General features: G+C 35.0%; 1 long non-coding RNA gene across 1 annotated transcript in view; it reads right to left on the bottom strand.

The window, feature by feature from the left end:
• Positions 1-16,404, bottom strand: part of LOC132593492 (uncharacterized) — a 233,055-nt gene that overhangs the window by 47,374 nt on the left and 169,277 nt on the right. The window contains exon 3 of the long non-coding RNA XR_009559086.1: positions 10,161-10,264. This is a non-coding gene — a long non-coding RNA (uncharacterized lncRNA). The remainder of the gene's footprint in view (positions 1-10,160; positions 10,265-16,404) is intronic.

The raw sequence follows: 16,404 nt of genomic DNA, 5'->3' as shown, positions 1-16,404 counted from the left end.
TGTTGGCTGCGTGGAGACAGCCTGAAGGGGCTGGAGTGTGGGACGTAGCAACCAGGAGTGTTTATGGAAGAAACCCTGGCTGCCATAGAAGCTAAGCACCATTGTTAAGTGGCCTGTGAAGGGAGGGGCAGGGCTGCCATTGCAGTCTCTTTCGCCACCCCCTGGCTCCTGCCTCTGTGGGCTCCAGGAGAGGCTCCCACACAGGCAGGCTCATGTGCCTGGTGAGCTTCAGCCCCCTACCCACCCAGCAGGCTTGCTCACTCTGGCTGTTGTCTTGGTGGCCCTGGTAGCAGATGCCAGTGGGTTGCCAACATGTAGAGGTAGGGATGAAATCACAGCTGAGGCTCAGGGGCCTTGCAGCTTAGGAAGCAGAGCTGAAATCTCTCCCTGTGGCTGTGCAAACCACATATTTATACCTCTGCTGCTGTAAATTCAGCACCTGCAGAACATCTAAGTGGACAACTGGTTCTCCCACAGCTGGGATGAGTCTGGCCTTAGTAGCTGTGGGTTTTGTGGGCATGTACACGTGGGGGCGGAGCCAGGGTCTGAGCTGCCTCAGAGCTCCCACAGTGGGTTCAGGTGCATGACTACTGCGGTCCTGGGAACTGACTTCAACGGATCTGGACTGGTGGCCTTGTGAAAACAAAGCCTAAGAGGCACCAGCCCAATTGCTGGTATACCCATGGTTGAGGTGGGGCTGAGGGCAGTGCCAACAACAGTGGACTTTGTGAGCCTGCACAATGGTTGAAAGGTGACACAACAGAGCACACTCACAGGTGAACAGCACCAGTGGAGGAATACTCAGTGGTTTCTCTCCAGGGGGAATGCCTCATGCCCCAGATCAGAAACACAGCTCAGGAATGGAGCTGGGGCTTCTATTCCAACAACAAGAGAGCAGACCCTGCCCTGGAAAGGGCAGTGACAACCACAGAGCAAAGAGGAGGCCCTGCTCAATATCCAGTGCAGGCTCTGGTCACCACAACATCAGTCACACCTCCTATCAAAGGGATAATGGCCAACATACACTGAGGAAAGAAGTGGCAGGCAGCCTTACTAAAAACAGCCCTTACACCAACAAATATGAAACCCACGCAGGCTACACAGGATGTTCCCACATAAAAGTAAGCCTCCAAGACCACAGTAGGTAATTCTTTCTCCTAAACTCATAGAGCAAGAGAAATATAAGTAAAATGAAGAAGCAGAGGAACCACTCCCAATTAACAGACCAAAAGAATTTTCCTGAAAGAAGAGACTTCTTCATTCTAATAGACACTGAGTTCAAAAAGGAGATAATGAAAATACTGAAGGAATTAAGAAGAACTATTGATAGAAATGCAGAGTGCAATAAAAAGTAACTAGAAACTATAAGGAGGAGCAAAGAAAAATTAGAGAATTTATTTGAACAGATGAAAGCTGAACTAAAGGCAAAGAATAGCAGAATTAATAATGCAGAAGAATGAATAAGTGATGTGAAAGATAAAATAATGGAAATCACCCAATTCCAAAAGCAGACAGAAACACAAATAAAAAAAAATGAAGGCAATGTAAGAGATCTATGGGATGATATAAAATGTGCCAATCTATGTATAATAGGGATCACAGAAGGAGAAGAAAGAGAAAGGGGATTGAAAATGTATTTGAAGAAATTATGGCTGAAAACTTCACAAACCTAATGAAAGAAACAGATACCCAGATACAGGAAGCACAGAGGGTCCTGAACAAGATAAAGCCAAACAGACTTACACCAAGACATATTATCATTAAAATGGTAAAAGTTAAAGAGAAAGTTCTAAAGGTAGCAGGAGAAAAACAGAGTTAATTACAAGGGAACCCCCATAACGCTATCAGCTGATTTCTCTACAGAAACGTTGTGGGCAAGAAGCAAGTGGTGGGATATACTGAAAGTCTTGAAACGGAAAAATTTGCAACCTAGGATACTCTACCCAGCAAGATTATCATTTCAAATAGGAGAGATTAAGAATTTTTGAGACAAACAAAAACTAAAAGAATACAGCAATACTAAACTATCCTAAAGGAAATATTGAGAGGTCTTCTATAAATAGAAAAGAGGTAAGGATCTATAGGAAAGAGAAGATCACAACTGGAAAGTAAATCACTTAAATAAGACAGTACACAGATTATTTTAAAAAATCAAAAAATTTCTGTGAAAGAGATGATAACCACAATGAACAGCAAAAGGATGAACATGAAAAAGTGGCCATGAAAATCATGAAATGTAGGGAAGGAGAATAAGAAAATGTAGATTTTTTTCCCCCTAGAATGTGTTTGAGCTTATATGACTACCAGTCTAAAGCAAATAGATATAGGAAGGGGTTAACATACTTAAAAGAGGATAACCACAAATCGAAAACATACAATAGGTTATAAGAAAAAACAAAAGAGAAAACAAGCATAATGCAAAAGAAAATTCATCAAGCCACAAAGGAAAAAGGAAAAAGAAAAAGGTACAAAGAATAAATATAAAATCAACAGGAAAACAAAGTTTAAAATGGCAATAATTACATACCTGTTAATAATTACCTTAAATACCAATGGAATAAATGCTCCAATCAAAAGACACAGAGTGGCAGATTGGATAAAAAAAAAAAAGAGCCTACAATATGCTGCCTACAAGAGACCCACTTTAGGGCAAAGGACACGCATTGATTGAAAGTGAGGGGATGGAAAAAAATATTTCATGCTAACAGAAATACAAGAAAGCAGGGGTTGTGATACTCACATTAGACAAAATAGACCTTAAAACAAAGGCTATAAAAAAGATAAAGAAGGACACTGTATAATGAAAAAGGATCAATACAAGGAGAGAATATTACACCTGTCAACATATATGCACCCAATATAAGAGCACCCAAATACATAAAACGAGTACTAACAGACATAAAGGGAGAAACTGATAAGAATACAATAATAGAAAGAGATTTTAACAAGCCACTCACATCAATGGACAGGTCTTTGAGAAAGAAAATCAGTAAGGCAACAGTGATCCTAAATGATACAAGAGAACAGTTAGACTTAATTGATGTCTTTAGGACATTACATTCAAAATAAGCAGAATACATTCTTTTCAAGTGCACATGGAAAATTCTCTAAGATTAACCACATACTTGGGCACAAAACAAGTCTCAACAAATTTAAGAGTTTAGAAATTATTTCAAGCATCTTTTGTGACCACAACATATGAAACTAGAAATCAACCACAGATAAAGAAAAAATGACCAAACTTAGAATTAAATGTGTAACTAAGGCATTATTATTTCAATAATTGTCAGCAGAGCCTTGTGGAGTCTTCTTAATCATAAAAATTCTCAAAATATTCCTCTTTTCTGTTCCTAATGAAAAATGAAATACAATCTCAGAGTTTCATGTTTGTGATGACTAAGATGTAATTCCCTGTAACCAAATGAGTAATTAAACCAACATTTAGTGTTCATAAAATATTAACTTATCCATAATTTCCTGGAAACCTCTACTCAGTAGTCTAATAAATAATATACATGCCAAACAATGGCTGGCTAAGCTGCAAAGCTTCTTCTATATGAAGCACAAGTTTCAATTGTGGGTGACCTTTTTTGGAAATATATTTCTCATAGGTTATTCATGGTTTTCTGGTTATGACATGGTTATGGTTTTCAACTGTGGTCATTTTTCCTTTATTTTTAAAAATTTTTATTTATTTTTATTGAAGTACACTTACAATATATTAGTTTCAGATGTACACAATAACGATCTGATATTTCTATAAATTATTCTACATATAAAGTTATAAAATATTGGCAATATTCCCTGTCTTGCTTTATATTTATTAGTTGGTCTTAGTTTTGTTTCATTATCATTAGTATACTTTGTTATAGATGTTTGGTTAACTGTACATGTTATAGTGATATTTGTAATGGTATTACTTGACTTAACCAAAAACAAGCTTTTAATATGAATAAATAAGTATGATACATGCAAAAATATTAACCACTGAACTATTTTTTTCCAGTAGAAAATATAAATACATAGTATAGTTGATCCAAATGGAGCAGGGTAAAACTGAATATTTCAGAAAAAATATAATCTCAAAGTTTACAAGACATAAAGAAGCATATCAGTTAAGATTCATTTGTGTCAGGAAATGTAGACAACTAGATCATTTAAAGGAAAAAAGTTTACTGAAGGAGTAGTTTATAGAACTGAAACAAATCCTTAACAGTCTGGATAGAGCCTCTCCAGGAACCCAGGCATCAGTCACTATTGGCAAACTCTTCTGGGTACGACTTAAGGAATGACTTAGCTATAAACATTTTGTTTTGTTATGTGTGATGATTTTAAGTTTAATTAGCTAGAATTCATCTCCAGTAAATATTAAAAATATTTGATAGAAAACTTACATTATCCATCAGTGAATCACAAGTATGCATTGTATACATACTCCTTTATCAGCCTTTTTGATCTTCCTAATATAGAACATTGAATTGTTTTTAGATGGAAATCTATTTTATTATTTAAAATAATGTGTTTAAATATAACTGAATGTTAAGGCTAAACTCCAAAATTTCCAAAATTAGATAAAAATACAATGCTTCTTGGAACTATAACTTAAAGTCTTAATGCTCCCTAATTTCAGATGGTCCACTCAAATTTTATTTAAGCTTTTTCTGGAGATAGTTCATATTATAGCATACTTAAAAATGAAGAAGAGGACTTGTGAATCATTTTTATAGAGAAAAATAGTTTATTTTCTATATTTTAGAAGAGGATATTAGAAAAAATTTTTGGTAATGGCTGCTTTGGGTGGATGTTATTTTCTTTAAGAGAGCACTGAAAAGGCCCCAGGCAATTACTTTAATTAACACCAATTCCATCTATCACTAGAGTTCCCCAAAACTCAATTTTCTATTTGAGTAGTCCCAAACTTCCAGGATAAACCTTTGAACAACACAGTTGAATTATCAAAAGTGAGAAAAGCAGATTCATGTCTTACATTCTTCAACATGGTCATTTATTTTGTTATCACAGCCTTTGTGAAAACAATAAATAATTTTTTTATTTTACACAAGGTATATAATATGGTTATAAACCAGAAATATATTTTGCTATATAGATTATTGGCTTTCATTTATGTGGATGTTTTCAATCTTTTAATAAACATTATTTAGAATAATTATTAAGAATTGTTAGACAAGAATGAAAATCATATTACTATAAATAATTTTCACTAATACTGACTTTATTAGCAACTTTCCCTTAGTATAAAAGAGTATAAATATTTATAATTAATAAATTATTCATAAAATGATAATTATATTTGTTAAGAGAAAGCTTAGATGTCAGAGCTTCACTTTGCTCTGATTTCTGATACCTTTAAAATGGACACCTGGGGGCTTCCCTGGTGGCACAGTGGTTAAGAATCCTCCAGCCAATGCAGGGGACACAGGTTCGAACCTTGGTCTGGGAAGATCCCACATGCCGTGGAACAACTAAGCCCATGTGCCAGAACTACTGAGCCTGCGCTCTAGAGCCCAAGCCACAACTACTGAGCCTGCATGCTACAACTACTGAAGCCCACAGACCTAGAGCCCACGCTCTGCAACAAGAGAAGCCACTGCAATGAGAAGCCTGTGTACCACAACAAAGATTAGCCCCCACTCGCTGCAACTAGAGAAAGCCTGCATGCAGCAATGAAGACCCAACACAGCCAAAAATAAATTAAAAAAATTTTTTTAAATGGACACCTGGCTTAAATCATCTAGCTTGGTTTCTTCATTTAAAAAAAAAGGGTTTAAATGGTTTAATGGATTTATGTCCATAGAAGGCTTAGTATAAAATCTTGTATATAGTAAATTTAAAAATTTGTTATTATATTGGCAAACTATAACTAATAAAAATTTATTTCTAACTATCTAGGCATGCAAAAATGGTTGAAGGTGTGGTTTTTCATTTTATCAACATGCAAGTATTTTTCTAAGTCCTGGTTCATGGAACACATATCTTTGTTTTACATATTAGAGTTGTTTCACATCAATGCAAAAGGCTTACTTTCTTCACTTTATATTAACTTAAATGAATGATAAAATGTAATGTAAATATTTTGTAAATAAAAGTTCTAATTCTGAACTCAAGATGGGGTGTGATGATCCCCTGTCTTTGATAATTTTGGGTTTTCATATTCTAGATTATTTTATGTGAAATATAACCATATTAATTTATTGTTGTACCAAAGTAAATTTATATTTTAAAAAATCAAACAAAAATGTAATTGTGTAAAACAACACAATCTGTTCCAGGCCCATAAGATACTCAAATATGAAAAAAAGTTTATTATTGTTTGGCATCCTTACAGACTTTAAAGACAAATATTTCTTCTTACCTACTCCATGAAGTTGAGGAGAACAGGAAGAGTATTTTTATTTGGTTTATTTTAGTTATTAGTCCTTCATTTATCCCTCCCTTTCTCTCTCTTTCCCTCCCTCCCTGCCATCTTTTCTTAATGTAATGGCATTAATTTCTCAGGAGTAATTTAGCCTCTATGATTTCCTCTTGTCCAAAAATCAGGGTTATTTAAAACAAAAACAAAGAACAATAAGAACTAATCCAACAACAGATGTATAAAAATGAAGATTCAACCCAGTCAGAAGGCACTATGTTAAAAACTGAGGCCACATAAAATTTCAGAATTGCACACATTTGTCTTCTGAAAGTTGAACCATTGCAGACAGAGTAACAATTTTCTATGATTAATGGGTCATTCCTGACCAACAAATAATTAAACAAATGATAATATATTAAAAAGCAGCAGACATCAACCATCAATACTCTATAGGAAAGAATAGGTAGACAGAAGAGGACCAGCATATCAAAGAAGAGGAAAAAGAAAGAACAGATGTCAGTGTCCACAACCTGTCAAATGGTTCCATCAATTATCTGGTGAGAAGGGGTCTAGATTGGGGTGCAACTTATACAGTATTCGTATTATGTTATGATTAAGAGTGGAAATGTTATTTGCCACTTCAACATGCATTCACTGTATTTTTGGAAATAGTATGTCAATTTTCTTCTGAAGAATTGTTCACTCTCTCACTTATTACCTATACAATCGGGATAATTGGCTTCATCCCTGAGTTTAGGAATAATCAGCCCAACTCAGGCTTGCCAAAGTCAAGAATCACATCCTTCTGGCTATGAGAACAGATAGGGAATCTTATTTTACCAAGGAAAGGGAATATTTTTATTTGCTTGTTTAGAAGGAGACACATAGACACCATTCTGTGTTTTCTCCTGGGTACCATCAAAATAAGGTTCATGTGAGACTAGGAGCCTTGGACTGAAAGCAGTAGAAAGCTGATCCTAGAGATGGAAAGAAAGCCAAGCCATATGGTATTGTTTAAGCTTTGGAATTAAACCATACTTAATACAAGACCTCCACTAATTTTTTAAATTTAATTAAGTCAGTATATTCCCTTATACTTCAAAAAGTCTGTCCGTTCAAACCTCAAGAGTCCTAAATGGCACATAAATATGCAATTGTAAACACACATATATGTGTGAAGAATGCACACAAACTCAAATAAGAAATTTAGGGATATTTTCCAAGTGTAACAAATTTTATTTTTCCATAAACATCAAATTATCTGATAATCTAAGTTATTAAACTAAAAAATTTTTAAGACAGCCACGGGTTTTTAAAAAAATAGAATTAACATGCAGAAAATTGTTGAATTTATTCTCACTAATAATGAAATATCAGAATAGAAAAATTTTAAAAATCCCATTTAAAATTGTGTAAAAAGGAAAAATACCTAGGAATAAACCTGACAAAGGAGGTGAAAGACTGAGAGCTATACTCTGAGAACTCTAAAACATTGATAAAACTGAAGATGATTCAAATGAACGGAAAAATATCCCATGCTCTTGGACTGGAAGAATTAATATTGTTAAAACGGCCAAACTACCCAAAGCAATCTATAGATTTAATGCAATCCCTATCAAATTACCCATGACATTTTAGAGCTAGAACAAATAATCCTAAACTTTATATGGAACAATAAAAAACCAAGAATTGCCAAGCAATCCTGAGGAAAAAGAACAAAGCTGGGGGCATAACCCTCCCAGATGTCAGACAATACTACAAAGCTACAGTAATCGAAACAGTATGGTACTGGCACAAAAACAGACATATAAATCAATGGAACAGAATACAGAGCATAGAAATAAACCCATACACACCTACAGTCAATTAATCTTCAACAAAGGAGACTGGAGAAAAGACAGTCTCTTTAGCAAGTGGTATTGGGAAATCTGGGCAGCTGCATGTAAATCAATGAAGTTAGGACACACCCCCACACCACACACAAAAATAAACTCAAAATGCCTTAAAATTTTAAATATAAGCTGGGACACCATAAAACTCTTAGATCAGTAATAGACAAAATATTCCCTGACATAAATTGTAGCAAGACTTTCTTATTTCAGCTTCCAAGGCAAGATAAATAAAAGCAAAAATAAACAAATGGGATCTAATCAAACTTATAAGCTTTTGCACAGCAAAAGAAACCATAAAACAAAAATACAACTTATGGATTCAGAGAAAATATTTGCAAACAATGTGACTGACATGGGCTTGATTTCCAAAATAAACAAACAGCTCATACAGCTCAATATCAAAAACAAAACCAAAAACCAACCAAACAAAAACCCCACATAACCAAATTTAAAAAGTAGGCAGAAGACCTAGGTAGACATTTCTCCAAAAACAAGGTATATGGATGGCCAACAGCACATGAAAAGATGCTCCACATCACTAATTATTAGAGAAACACAGATCAAAATTAATGTGGTATCACCTCACACCAGTCAGAATGTCCATCAACAAAAAGTTTACAAATAATAAATGCTGGAGAGGGTGTGGAAAAAAGGGAACCCTCCTACACTGTTGGTTGGAATGTAAACTGGTACAGCCACTATGGAAACCAGTAAGGAAGGTTCCTTAAAACACTAAAAGTAGAGTTACCATATGATCCAGCAATCCCACTCCTAGGTATATATCCACAAAGAAAAAACCTCTAATTTGAAAAGATACATGGACCCCAATGTCCAAAGCAACACTATTTACAATAGCCAAGACATGGAAGCAACCTAAGTATCCATCAACAGATTAATGGAAAAAGAAGTGGTGGTGGTGGTGTGTGAGTGTGTGTGTGTGTGTGTGTGTGTGTGTGTATAAAATGGAATATTACTCAGCCATAAAAATAATGAAATATTGCCATTTGCAGCAACATGGATGGTCCTAGAGATTATCATACTAAGTGAAGTCAGTCAAAGATAAATATCATATGATATCACTTATATATTGAATCTAAAAAAAATGATACAAATGAACTTATTTACCAAACAGAAACAGACTCACATATATAGAAAACAAATTCATGGTTTCCAAAGGGGAAAGTGGAGGGGGAAGGGATAAATTAGGAGTTTGGGATTCACAGATACACACTATTATTGATAAATAACAAGGATCTACTGTATAGCACAGGGAACTATATTCAATATCTTGTTACTAGCTATAATGAAAAGAATCTGAAATATATATGTATCATGTATAACTGAATCACTTTACTGTACACTTGAAACTAACACAACATTTTAAATTAACTATCCTTGCATTAAAAAAAAAGAACAGCTCTCATCTTCAGCATGAGTGTCTTTAAGATCTCATGGACCTATAAATATCTATGGAATATGCAAAAAATTTCTTAGAAATTTTACAATAATTCTGATTTTTGCACACTACTTTTCTGATAATAATAAGTAATAACAATGCGTCTTGTTCATTATACTATCTGCCCAAGACACCACTAATTTAGACTTAGATTTTCACCTTTTGGGTTTTATAAATAGCCCTGGTTTCAATTAAATGATATAATCAATTATCCTACATATTTTCTATATGCTGGTGTAATGTTAATGGTCACAGTATCAGTTTATGTGAAATCTAACAAGTTAACTAAGTGAATATTAAATTTTGCCATTAAAGTCAGCATCAGACATAAAAATTCTCTATTTCAAAATGTAATATGAATGTACTGTTAATCCTGTTCAGATCATTTTGCCTATCAAACAGAACTTGACACAGTATTATTATAAAAATTACCTCATACCTGCATTATACTTTGGGGAAAAATGTGAGTCATCTTGTCCTCCATTGATTTCTCGTTCATGAATATCCCTCCAATCCTTCGCTGTACTCTGCATGAAGTTCCTGCTGGAGGTTGCCATGTAAAAAGTAGGGCAATTATGTTGTTTAACTTCATTTCAAAAAGTATAGCATTAAAAGAGAAATTTTTAAACAGTTACCTTCATTTAAAATCTTTTTTAAATGATACTCCTAGCACATTTAATACAGGGAAACAATTTTACCAAAAGTAATCATATTTTAGCAATGATAAGATACTATTGTCAGAAAATCTTGAAAAGATAGATACTCAGAAAGTTATGTCCATATGGCAAGTGGTGATTCATGGCACAAAATATCGATCATTTTGCATGACTAAGCAGCTAGCCAAATGTGCAAATATAATTAGCCACACACCTCATCTGTGAAAGGGTGTCTTTAAAATGAATCTGGTTCATGGAGAATATCAGGTTCATTAACTCTTTGGGGCCATTAGAGTGCCATTTAGAAGGCATTTGTTCTCTCTGACATAATTTTCCAAATCATACTCTAGTGGCTTTTCTTGGGTATTAATTTACTTGCAGACATGGGGAGAGAGATGGAAAACAACTAAAAAGAAAAGAGGAGGGAAGGAGGGAGGGAGGGGGAGAGGAAAGAATGAAGGAAGAAAGGAAGGGAGGGAGAGAGGGAGGCAGGAAGGGGGGAGAGATTTTAATAAATGTAACTCTTTCAACAATAAAACATTTTCTCAGTCTATTCCCAGTTTTCTCTAGTAAATCTACGTTACTTTTTCTTTAGAAACATCTATACATTATTTGTAAATACACTAATAAATAACTGTAAAATGTTTTTGGATAATTTTCTGAATCACCATAATTAAGATAAAGCAGTGTGTCTTTTGACATATACATTCCAAATTAATAATAATGATTATTTCCCAAATATCTATTTGCCTATCCATATCTATCTATCTATCTGAGAAACAAAACCATTTCACAGGGATCTTTATATATTTTTTAATTAGCTAAAACTCAGATAATAAGCATATGCTATATTACATATATATATATATATATCCTAAATATATCCTAAATATATAGAAAGGCTTCTTTGAAGTTACACTTCTTTTTGTCAGAGACTACTGAATTCTTAACTATTTAAAAGTAAGGTAACTTAAAATTATTATATTCACTTGTCATTGATACTGATTTTTTCTAAATATAAAAAGTGATGTGTAGTCATTTCAAAAATTTTAGAAAAATGCAAATTATATACCTTAAACAATATTTTGGGTATTTTTCATATAGACAAATAAGAATTCAATTATATTGATTTACTTATAAAATAGAAATCTTAATGTATATATTCTATATTTATATATTTTTTTAAATTTCTATGGTTTTATTTTTACAATGAACCTCATATTCCAGCCAAAGTTATTATAGCTTTTTTCTATTGAGGACCATACAGAAGACATAGGACAGAGTCTTTAACAGGTGCTCTCTAAATATTGTATGGATAAATTTCCAGGCAGTAGAAATGAAACAGATAAATTTTTGATATTGCACAAATACAAAACACACACACACAGACATGCACACCATAAGGGAATACCATGAACAATTATATGTCAAAAATTCGACAATCTAAGAGAAAAGGACAAGTTTCTAGAAACATACAGCCTACCAAAATTGAATCAGAAGAAATAGATAATTTGAAGGAATGGATACTAAGAGTGAAGTAGAAGCTATAATTTTAAAACTCCCTACAAACAAAAATCCAAGATCAGATGGCTTCACAGGTGAATTCTACCAAACATACAAAGGAGAACTTATACTGATCCTTCTCAAACTCTTCCAAAATATTGAAGAGGAGGGAACACTCCAAAGGATATTCAATGAAGCCACCATCACCCCAATACAAAAACTAGACAAAGCCACAACCAAAAAAGAAAATAACAAGCCAGTATCTTTGATAAGTATAGATGCAAAAATTCTCAATAAAATATAGCAAACCAAATCCAACAACACATAAAAAAGATCATATGCCATGACCAAGTGAGATTCATCCAAAGTTCACAAGGATGGTTCAACATATGCAAATCAAACAATGTGATACACCACATCAACAAAAGAAAAAACAAAAACCACATGATCATCTCAATAGATGAAGAAAAAGCATTTGCCAAAATTCAACATCCATGCATGATAAAAACTCTTACCAAAGTGTGTATAGAGGAACATACCTCAACATAATAAAATCTATTTATGATAAACCCACAGCCAATATAATACTCAATGGTGAAAATCTGAAAGCCTTCCTACTAAGAGCTGGAACAAGACAAATAGCCCACTATCACAATTTCTATTCAACATAGTATTAGAAGTCCTAGTCACATCAATCAGAAAAGAAAAAGAAAAAGAAATAAAAGATATCCAAATTGGAAGAGAAGGGTAAAATTGTCATTATATGCAAATGACATGATATTATATATAGAAACCGTAAAGATTTCACACAAAAGTTACTAGAACTGATAAATTAATACAGCAAAGTAGCAGTATACAAATTAACATACAGAAATCTTTTGCCTTTCTTTAACAATGAAATATCAGAAAGGGGATGTAAAAAAATAATATCTTTTAAAATTGCACCAAAAAGTAAAATAATTAGGAATAAACCACACCAAGGAGGTGAAAGACTTATATGCTGAGAACTATAAAACATGAATAAGGGAAATTAAACATGATTCAGAGAAATAGAATGATATCCCATGCTCTTGGATTGGAAGAATTAATATTGTTAAAATGACCATATTATCCAAATCAATCAGCAGATTTAATGCAATCCATATCAAATTACCCATGGCATTTTCCCAGACCTAGAACAAATAATCCTAAAATTCATATGGAACCCTAAAAAAGAAGACTCAGAATTGCTAAAGCAATCCTGAGGAAAAAGAACAAAGCTGGAGGCATAACCCTCCCAGACTTCCGACAATACTCCAAAGCTACAGTAATCGAAACAGCATGGTATTGGCATAAAAACAGATCAGTGAATATGGATCAATGAAACGGAACAGAGAGCCCAGAAATAAACCCACATACCTGTGGTCAATTAACCTTTGACAAAAGAGGCAAGAATATGCAATAGGGAAAAGACAGTCTCTTCAGCAAGTGGTGCTGGGAAATTTGGACAGCTGCATGTAAAACAGTGATGTTAGAACACACTCTTTCACCATATACAAAAATAAACTCAAAATGGCATGAAGACTTAAATATAAGACAGGACACCATAAAACTCCTAGAAGAGATCATAGGCAAAACATTCTCTGAGATAGATTGTACCAATGTTTTCTTAGGTCAGTCTCCCAAGGCAATAGAAATAAAAACATAAACCAATAAATGGGACCTAATCAAACTTACAAGCTTTTGCACAGCTAAGGAAACCATAAATGAAACCAAAAGTCAACCTACAGACTGGGAGAAAATTTTTGCCAACTATGCAATCAAAAAGGGCTTAATTTCCAAAATATACAAACAGCTCATATGACTCCACAACAAAAAAATAAAAACCCAATCAAAAAGGGGCAGAGACCTAAATAGACATTTCTCCACAGAAGACATACAGATGGCCAACAGGCACATGAAAAGAAACTCAATGTCACTATTAGAGAAATTAAAATCATAATTACAATGTGGTACCACCTCACACCAGTCAGGATGGCCATTATTAAAAAGTCTACAAAAAATAAATGCTGGAGAAAGTATGGAGAAAAGGAACCCCCTATTCTATTTGTGGGAATGTAAGTTGGTGCATCCACTATGGAAAACACTATAGAGTTTCCTCAAAAAGCTAAAAATAGAATTGCCATATGGTCCAGAAATCCCTCTCCTGGACATATATCCACACAAAACTATAATTCAAAAAGATACATGCACCCCTATGTTCATAGCAGCACTATTCACATAGCTAAGACATGGAAACATCCTAAATGTCCATCAACAGACAAATTGATAAAGAAGATGTGGTACATGTATACAATGGAATACTCCTCAGCCATAAAAAGAACAAAATAATACCATTTGCAGCAAAATGAATGCCACTAGAGATTATCATACTAACTGAAGTAAATCAGAAAGAGAAAGACTGAAACCATATGATATCACTTATATGTGGAAACTAAAATATGACACAAATGAACCTTTCTATGAAACAGAAACAGACTTACAGACATAGAAAACAGACTTGTGGTTGGTTGCCAAAGGGAAGTGAGGGGGAGATGGACTGGGAGTTTGGCATTAGTAGATGCAAACTATTACATGTAGAATGAATGGACTACAAAGTCCTACTGTATAGCACAGGGAACTATATTCAAAATCCTGGGGTAAACCATAATGGAAAAGAATATATAAAAGGATTCATGTATATGTATAACTGAGTCACTTTGCTGTACAGCAGCAATTAACACAGCATTATAAGTCAACTATAATTTTAAAAAATTAAGAAAAAAACAAAAACAAGGAGGCTGGAGGTCAAGATGACCAAGTAGTAGAAAGATGTGGGCTCACCTCTTCTTATGGAAACACCAAAATCACAACTAACTGTTGAACAACCATCAATAGAAAAATGCTGGAACCTACCCAAAAAGAAACCCTACAGCCAAAGACAAAAAAGGAGCCACAACTAAATGGTAAGAAAGGTGCAACTGTGATGAAATCAAATCCCACAGCTGCCAGGTAGGTGAACCACAGATTGGAGAGCAATTGTACCACAGACACCCTCCCACAGGAGTAAGAGTCCTGAGCCCAACATCAGGCTTCCGAGCCTGGGGGTCTGGCTATGGGAGGAGGAGCCACGAGAGAATCTGGCTTTGAAAGTCAGTGGGGTTTGATAGCAAGAAATTCATGGGAGTAGAGGGAAACAGAGACTCCACTCTCAGAGGGTACAACCAGGTCCCATGTGAAACAGAAGCCGGGGAGAAAAAAGTGTTGACACCATAAAAGACAGCCAGACCTTCCTGCCAGTAATGGAGGGTCTCCTGTGGAGTCAGGGGTTGGCTGTGGCTCACTGCAGGGACAAAGACACTGGCAGTGGCAGTTCTGGGGAGTATTCATTGGCATGGGCCCTTCTGGAGGCCATCATTAGCCCCACCCAACAGCCTGTAGGCTCCAGAGCTGGGAAAACTCAGGCCAAACAGCCAACAGGGTGGGAACACAGCAGACCCACCCATCAGCAGACAGGCTTCTCAAAGTTTTCCTGAACACAGCCTTGCCCACCAGAGGGACAAGACACAGCTCTACCCACCAGGAGAGTCACTTCCAGCAGGAAGCCTACACACACCTCTTAGACAGCCTCATCCACCAGACAGCAGAAGCAAGAAGAACTACCATCCTGCAGTCTGTGAAATGTAAACCACAATCACAGAAAGTTAGACAAAATGAGAAGGCATGGGAATATGTCCCAGATGAAGGAAAAAGATAAAACCCCAGAAGAACAACTAAGTGAAGTGGAGATAAGCTACCTGCTGGAAAAGGAGTTCAGAATACTGATAGTGAATATGACCCAAGACCTCAGAAAAAGAATGGAGGCAAGGATCAAGAAGATGCAAAAAATGTTTAACAAAAACATAGAAGAACTAAAGAACAAACAAACAGAGATGAACAACACAATAACTGAAATGAAAAATACACTAGAAGGACTCAATAGCAGCATAACTGAAGCAGAACGATAAGTGAACTGGAAGACAGAATGGTGGGATTCACTGCTGTGGAACAGAATAAAGAAAAAAGAATGAAAATAAATGAAGACAGTCTAAGAGACATCTGGGACAACATTAAATGCCCAAACATTCACATTATAGGGGTCCCAGAAGTTGAAGAGAGAGAGAAAGGAACTGAGAAAATATCTGAAGAGATAATAGCAGAAAAATTTCCTGACGTGGGAAAGGAAACAGTCACCCAAGTCCAGGAAGCACAGGCAGTCCCAGGCAGGATAAAGCCAAGGAGGAACACACTGAGACACATAGCAATTGAATTGACAAAAATTAAAGACAAATAAAAAATACAAAAAGCAGTAAGGGAAAAGCAACAAATAACATACAAGGGAACTCCCATAACGATATCAGCTGATTATCTGCAGAAGCTCTGAAGGCCAGAAGGGAGTGGTACAATATATTTAAAGTGATGGAAGGGAAGAACCTACAACCAAGAATACTCTACCCAGCAAGACTC

Source organism: Globicephala melas, chromosome 1 (genome assembly GCF_963455315.2).
Source record: "Globicephala melas chromosome 1, mGloMel1.2, whole genome shotgun sequence".
Lineage (NCBI taxonomy): Eukaryota > Metazoa > Chordata > Mammalia > Artiodactyla > Delphinidae > Globicephala > Globicephala melas.
The sequence above is the reverse complement of the archived record's forward strand: the minus strand, read 5'-3'. Positions and strand labels throughout refer to the sequence as shown.